This window comes from Pectinophora gossypiella, chromosome 6, assembly GCF_024362695.1.
Source record: "Pectinophora gossypiella chromosome 6, ilPecGoss1.1, whole genome shotgun sequence".
NCBI classification, from domain to species: domain Eukaryota; kingdom Metazoa; phylum Arthropoda; class Insecta; order Lepidoptera; family Gelechiidae; genus Pectinophora; species Pectinophora gossypiella.
The window spans coordinates 13,826,719-13,834,895 of NC_065409.1; the positions used below are offsets into that span (position 1 = coordinate 13,826,719).

Consider the following 8,177-nt stretch of genomic DNA (forward strand, 5'->3'; position numbering starts at 1 on the left):
CAGACCGAGAGCTGTGTTTACGCGCGACTGATGACATTATTCATAAACCTGTGACCACACTGATGGCAATTCTCTATACGAACGATATAATTTGTTAAAGGACCCAAAAAACCTTTGTGTCCTGGCAAAGAATACAGTTTAAGATAAAAACACAGACTGGATACTCCATTCAAAAATCTCGTTCTAACCGTGTGCCGCACAACCACGTAGGTGCGAATGAGACAGACAAATCGCACGCACACCCTTATTCTAGGCTTAAATTTAGTGCGTTTCAGCTCGTACTGGGCGCGCGAATAGTGTCCCTTCTACAAGTAGTATTTTTATTCTATGCTTGTGTGTTGTGTGTAGCAGCGTGGTGGAGTATGCTCCATACCCCCTCCGGTTCATTGAGAGGGTTGATGGCCCAGCAGTGGAACATAAGTTTGTTTATGTTATGTTATGCTTATGTATAATATTCCCTGATCCCTTGTCACGTTAAGATTCATCATATCCATCTTAGGACTTCGTATCAACAGTGGCTGCAATAGAGATTACGGGCCAAAGTTTATGTGTGTATGTATTTATGTGTATAATATTCACCAATCTTGTCCTTCTTCTATCGTGTGGGTTCTGGGGTGGATTACCGACCTCCTGTCAGGGTCATTATTGAGCCGCGAAAGGCCTCTGACATGATTTAAGTAACGACTGCGTACTTACATCAGTAAATAGTAACCGGGACCAACAGCTTAGCGTGCATTTCGTCTTACTTTAGGACAATTAGGTGATCAGCTTATAACCAAACTAGAGATCACAAAGTGATTTTTGTGATATGTCCCCACCGGGATTTGAACCCGGGACCTCTGGATCGAGAGCCCAACGCTTAATCACTGGACCACGGAGACCGTTATGTTTTCACCAATAAGAAAGTGTTACGTGGGTCGCGTTCCAGTGAAATATAAATTTCAATGGCGGACTCTCTCTGACTAAAGTCTAAGGTAAATAAATAGACGAAGTATAGCCAGTTGACAAAGTTATCAAGCTGTCCAAATACTCTGAATTAGCGGAGTTTCAACGGAATACCTAACAACTAAAGTAAACTCTGCTCAAAACTAAACAAGACTCAAGAGTCTTGATAAAATAATAAAACTATCAAGATTGCTTCAAAACACCACAATTTGTACGAACACATGGTCGCAATAAAACATTTCTATTCTACATTGTTTTAGGTTTACGCGGTTATTATCATAATTAAAACACATAATAACGGGTTCTTACCGCGAACTCATAACCCGTGCGCGCGCGGTAAGAACCCGTTATTATGTGTTTTAATTTCTATTCTATTCTTTTATAAATATGCAAAATATCACGTACTTACCTTCCTACCTCTGAAAACACATTTCTCGGGTACGATTCCTCAGGGTGTTTTCCTTCACCACTGAGCACAGGATAATCATTTAAGACCCAGACATAATTCGAAAACTAATTAGAAAATCATTGGTCAATTTGTTTCTGGATTCGTGCTTTGAACCTGCGACGTCACAATGATAGTCAAACGTTCTCCTAACTAGGCTACCACGGCTCTTACCAAATATATATATTAACAATAACTTTCCATAATATAGTAAGAAAGTATCTATTGTAAATTTGAAGACTCATTACCAGTATGAACGGAACCTTTCCTAGCTTCGGTTTTAATTAACTGCTAGCAAATTCGCGCCTACTGAGTATAACACACGAAAATTTGTACAATGTGCCTTGTACAGCTTAAATTAAGCCAGCTTTGGCATTGTTAATTCTAATTGCATTATCAATTGCTAAAATACGTTTAGCTACATTTTCAATTGAATACTAATTTCGGAATTCATTTGTTGTTCCTGCGTAATAAATGTCTCCTGCGTCATTCACAGATTAAATAGGTATTGACTAAGATGATTCATTTGATGATGGTGGGTACGCCCGCTACAAGGTGGACCGACGATCTGGTGAAGGTCGCGGGAAGCTGCTGGATGCGGGCAGCGCAGGACCGATCATCGTGGAGATCCTTGGGGGAGGCCTATGCCCAGCAGTGGGCGTCGTACGGCTGATGAAGATGATATAATTGAATTCCAGCACCTCAGCTCTCTGTGGTCTCCGACGCGCCTAGATATGGATATTCTAGTAAGCATAAGTATACAATCATCATCTTTCGCGGTTTTAAAATATCGTAATTTTTGCCTCGGGGATTTTTTAAATTAAAACCAGCCTTACTTTCTACGTGAATCTATTTATATATCTATCACTACTATACTATAATATAATACTTACTTACACGCCGCAATACACCTTTCGAGCCCCTCTTAGACTTTGTGATTTCAATCGAGAAACTTCGACCGAACACTTACTCGGTTGATTGATTTCTCCTTTGAACGCTTTCAGGGGCACAAAGGAGTTAAGTAATCAACCCGTATTGCCTGATCAACTGGCTACTCTTCAATCACCTGAGAAGCAGAGCACACACGATTCTGTACTCTATACGTATATTATGCGCTCTATGTGCTTTCTATGTTCTCGTACATGCGTTTGTGGTGTCCCTACAGAATATAATAATATGTGTAATAACCATAATACCATGTACATACAAACATAAACTCACGCGTATTTTCTACTGGACTAAGCAGAGACTATGAAATTAAATTCGCTTCGATCCTGACACACTTCTCTTGACTCCACGTTCATCAATCGTTTCATACACGCTCGCTGGTTCAGAGTAGATCGTACTAAACCTTTCATAAGGACATCTCCAATTCGGTCAATGTACGTCCTTCTAGGTCTTCTTTTCTAGGTAATACCATGTGACAGGAGAGAGCTCGGTGGCGCAGTGGTAAACGCGCTCGGTCTGCGATTGTTGAAATTAAGCAACTTTCGCAAAGGCCGGTCATAGGATGGGTGCCCACAAAAAAAGAAAAAAAAAAGTTTTCATCTCGAGCTCCTCCGTTCTTCGGAAGGCACGTTAAGCCGGTCCCGGCTGCATTAGCAGTCGTTAATAACCATCAATCCGCACTGGGCTCGCGTGATGGTTTAAGACCCGATCGCCTTATCCATCTATAGGGAAGGCCCGTGCCCCAGCAGTGGGGACGTTAATGGACTGATGATGATGACCATGTGACAAGCAAAAATAAATGAATAAATAGATACTAGTCAAATACTTAGTTGAAGTGGAAGTAATGAAAATCCATGGAATGCGTTCATGTCTGTTTTAATGGGTTTTCTTTTTTTGATACGAAGTCCAAAAAGTTTATTAGAGTGTGTGCTTTAAATCATACTTGAGCGTTATCATGTATAGCCAAACAGAAGAAACCCATACATTCGTCACAACTATTCATCTTCAAGCAAGGAATTAACGGCCTCCATGGTCCAGGCCCAATGGCCAATTTCTAGAAATAACACATTCCCGGGGAATATTAGTATTTAATAATAATAGCATTTTTTTCCACACACAACAATTTACATATTATTGACATTTACATTGACAGTTTATACGTATATAATTTTGATGGTGGCTATTTAAAAGCAGAAGGTAACCCTGCCTCTCAAACCTGTATCTTGAGAGACAGAGAGTTGAATGTTCTTGTTTGGAGTTTCCCAGAACGAGAATAGAAAAGGTTACCCTTTACCGAAAGTAATTTATCAGCTCTTAAAGCACCAGTCATGATGATATCCACTCGTAATCCATTGAAGACAATGGTCTCCAAAAACGAAGACACATTGTAATTAAACAATGTTACCATGTTAGTTCAGGGCCTCTACAAATAGTTTAAGTACTAAATGTCCCTTAGTACTATTAGAACAATAAACATTTTAAGTGAGCATTCATTTACCGTTTCACGGACAGAGATCATGGGTCATTGATGGTTCATAGGTAATATGACATTTTGGGATCGGAACGTCATTAGACGTTCTGTCCTTGGAAGTGTTAACTTAGCGATTTATTTGTAATCACTGTGATCCTGTGGTACACTGACTTGCTTCTCAAACGGGGAGCTCTGGTTCGAACCCTGGTACCGGACTTGCACCAATGGGTTATTCATTATTATTTATCTTAAGTGCACTAACACTAACACAGTTGGAACGACCATTATAAACGGCCATATGTTGGTGTTACTGAAACGTCGGCCACACCCCGGACACCTCATACAAAACATCTCGTTTTTCACACATTGACGTTATCGTACACCTTTGGCTGTGTGATGTCTGACGCCCATACAATTGAAGACTGAAGTAAGACCGAGGGCGGTGAGGTAAACCTAGCTCAGCCGCTGGTGGGGAGCAGGGAGTTGCCGTTCTAAACGTAGTATTATTCCCTATTCTACGGCTCGGTGAAGCGTCTACTTAGTATATCTTGTGATGCCTGTACCTCTGACTACCCCATTAGGATATAGTCGTGAGCTTAATGTTATGTTTATCCAGCATGCTTATTATGTTCTCATAGGACTGCGAGCGAGTAAACTTCGAACGCGCTGTGAAACCCACAAGGGGATTACGATCCTTGTGTTATGGATCAATTGGTATATACAACACAAATTATGAGCGATAAGCTGATCCTCTGTCTCCATACGGTTGATCTCCATGATTTTCACCATAAAACTTTACCATTAATTAGCTTGACCATGATAAACGGCGATACTGCTCATCACCTATCGCGTCAGTCTAACAGAAAGCTCAGTAAAGCATGTGTACCTACCTACTCATTTAATAACTGTACCTTTGACTACCCCAAATGGAAATATAATAGTTAAAACTTCACTTCACTTCACTGTGGTAGTAAATTGTCTTTTAATTACTTTTGGCTTCACAATTAATTCCCTTTGTGTAAAAGAACACACACTCAATATTGAGACTTATTGAAGACAGGAGAGGCAAGACGACTGGACACTTAATAAGACACGACGAATTTATTGAAAACATCAGAGAAGGGAAGCTATAAGGAAAGAGAGGAAGGGAAGATCAAGAAGAGCTTACATGGAACAGATTAAAGAGAAGACGAATGTCGTGTTTTATAAATAAGTGAAAGAATTGGCCTTTGAATGACAAGAATGGATAATTCTACACCGAAAAGAGTGTTGCTCTTAAATTAAAGATGTAAAGAGAACACTCTGTACTCTCCTCAACTCTGTTCTTGCGATCGCACCACATTGCTACTTGTTTGGAAGTGCGATTGTATGTTTGTTGAGTGAATGTGTAAAAGTATTTGAACCTTTTTAGTACTGTCCAATGATAATTATATAATAATATAAATATTTATGTGTAGTAGTTTTAAGTTCTTGTGATATGAATATTGTTTGTAACGCAATGGATATATATTTGTAATGTTGCAAATGTAAGTGTAAGTGTAATAAATAAATAAACACACATGACAATAATAAGTTGTTTAGTATCCTCTGCCTGCAACGGTATGGTAGAAACAACCAGGTAGTAACCAGGGATATACTGGTTGTTACAGGTAGATAGATTCCGTTTTAAATCTGTTTGTTTGGTCGGTACACAGTCGGGGAACAAAGCCGCTCCTACTCCGGCGGTGTAGCACAACCTTAATTGGTCTCCGCTAGTGATGGGGTTATACTGCTACTCAAAATATTTATCGAACCTAGTACTATTATTTACTACTAAATTATTATAGTCATTGTGGTACTGTGGTTCACTGGCTTGCTTCTCAAATGGGGAGCGCCTTCGCATACCGGTACCGGGGCACCAATGAGTTTTTAATTTATTTAACACTTTCAAGGACAGAACGTCTAATGACGTTCCGATTCCAAGGTGTTATATTACTAATTATGAACCATCAATGACTCATGGTCTCTGCCCGTGAAAGGGTTAAGTGCAGTTTTCACCAATACGAACACAGTTGGATAACCATTATAGACAGCGATACGGTGTTACGCTTATTCTAACCGGACTAAGCAGAAACTATGGAATTCCAACATCATTTAATTAAACAAATGTAATTTTATTCCAAGATACTTTGCGCGTATTAATCTGACATTATTGTTTCACTCACTCTCTCTTTTTGAGATACACAAATAAGATAAGACTTTAATACTTCATTGAACACAAAAAACACGAGGTATATAAAATAAGGAAAAATATAACAAATGCGCACCAGGCTGCCTTATTGCTCGTGCAGCAATTTCTTCCAGGCAATCTTTAATTTACCTTAATTTTAAGTAAGTATACAAGATAGCAATATAGTAAAAGTTTTTGTTTTTTATAGCAGTTACAAAGAGAATATTTAAACCGAAAAAAAATCTCGGACGAGTCTTGAACCCGCAGCTCTTGCCTAGCCGGGACGAGCGTGTTAACCATTACACCACCGGGTCCTCCTCCTGTCCATGCGAAATTCTTTTGATCTATAGAAAGAACAGCTTTTTACTGAGATGTTCCATATTATTTAATAGGCTTGGTCATAACTTGAATTTGGACCTATTTGCTGGCAGCATTCAAGGTGCTAAAAAAGCACTTGTTAGAGACTTCGTTTCCTCTATTGTTTAGATATTTCTATTTTTAAGGTTTTTCTCATATGGTCTTAGAAACTTAATGTAAATTGTGTTTTCTTTCAATCTGTGGAAGCTTGTTAATGGCTTTTAGATATTAAGTTAGTATGTAACTTTGTAAATTTAGCTGTAAGCTCCCCAAATAAAATAAAATAAATAAATAATATTTCGTCATTAAACCGACGCCGGCGCCATCTGTCTAGAATATTAAGTACTCTTTTTCTTTGCGAGTCGATGGCGATCGATATTAATTAGTGGCAACGGCCTCTGTGGTCCAGTGGTTGAGCGTTGGACTCACGATCCAGAGGCCCCGGGTTCAAATCCCGGTGTGGGCATATCACAAAAATCACTTTGTGATCCCTAGTTTGGTTAGGACATTACAGGCTGATCACCTGATTGTTCGAAAGTAAGATGATACGTGCTTCGGAAGGCACGTTAAGCCGTTGGTCCCGGTTACTATTTACTGATGTAAGTGAGTAATCGTTACATGAGCCATGTCAGGGGCCGTTGGCGGCTCAATTATAACCCTGACACCAGGGTTGATGAGGTTGGTATTCTACCTCACAACCCACACGATAAGAAGAAAGATATTATTTTTTTGCTGACAATTAATTGGCCACGCTTACGGCATTGTCAGTGGCTTCGTGAAGTTCTTTAATAGTGCAGGTGTTTGGACATAACAGCATAAAAGGTGAGCCATAGTTTGTGGTGATACTCCACACTCGCAGTCATCGCAACCATCAACCAGGTATCCCCACCTGCAGAGATTATCCTTGCAGCGGCCAACCTGTGTCCGGAGCCTGTTTAAGGACTTCCATGTCGATCACGCTAGGTTGCTTCCAGGCGGCGTAATAATAAATATAATATAGACGTAATATTAAGTACTAATATTACGTTAAATATTTTCTCTTTGTGAATATGAAGTCACTTTAAGTCTCTGTGTCAGTGGATGTGTCCCATCACTACTTAGACGGCGAGCCACCGCCCGGTACGCTTGTGCCAACTAACTGATTTTAATCTAAAGCGAGTAAAATCAATGAAGTGATTCAATTAACGACGTCTACCACTTAAATGGAAGCATGCCAAGATACTGTAGGTATCTTATGCTACAGTTTTGTGCTAGGACTGCAAACCAAGTGCGGAACTATTGTCCGTTTGGACGATACTTATCAGTCGTACGATCCCTCATATCTATACCGCGAAGAGAAAACTAGCCCAAAGGTTAGGTCAAATACCTACCTTCAAATAGCACTTCTCAGAAATGTGTATTTTCCCGCGATGAGTTCCTTTACTTCTTCTTCTTCTCTCGTGTCGGTTGAGAGGATTACCAACCTCATCAACCCTGGTGTCAGAGTTACTATTGAACCGCCAAACGCCCCTGACATGACTCATGTAACGACTTCTACCTATTTCTTTCACTGAACACATGATACTAATTTAAATGATCCAAAAATCACAATATCTAACCGCCAAATAGAAAAAGTATATTTACACTCACCGAATTTGCCATGAGATGGTTACCTAGGAAAATACCTACCTTATAAACAGCAAACTATTCTTCAAATATAAAAAGCTTCAAAATACACACAGCTCCGTTTAAATTTGCAGACACTAATTATTTCCAACTCGGCGGTCTAATGAAATCCAGTATTCCACACGAACTTTTCTTGA

General features: G+C 39.6%; 1 protein-coding gene and 1 non-coding gene across 2 annotated transcripts in view; one reads left to right on the forward strand and one right to left on the reverse strand.

Annotated features, from left to right (window-relative positions):
* The window catches only part of LOC126367736 (uncharacterized), a 558,664-nt gene that overhangs the window by 447,701 nt on the left and 102,786 nt on the right, over positions 1-8,177 (forward strand). The gene's annotated exons all lie outside the window — the stretch shown is intronic.
* Trnae-cuc (transfer RNA glutamic acid (anticodon CUC)) lies at positions 810-881 on the reverse strand. The gene has a single exon. It is a non-coding gene; the product is annotated as a tRNA-Glu (tRNA).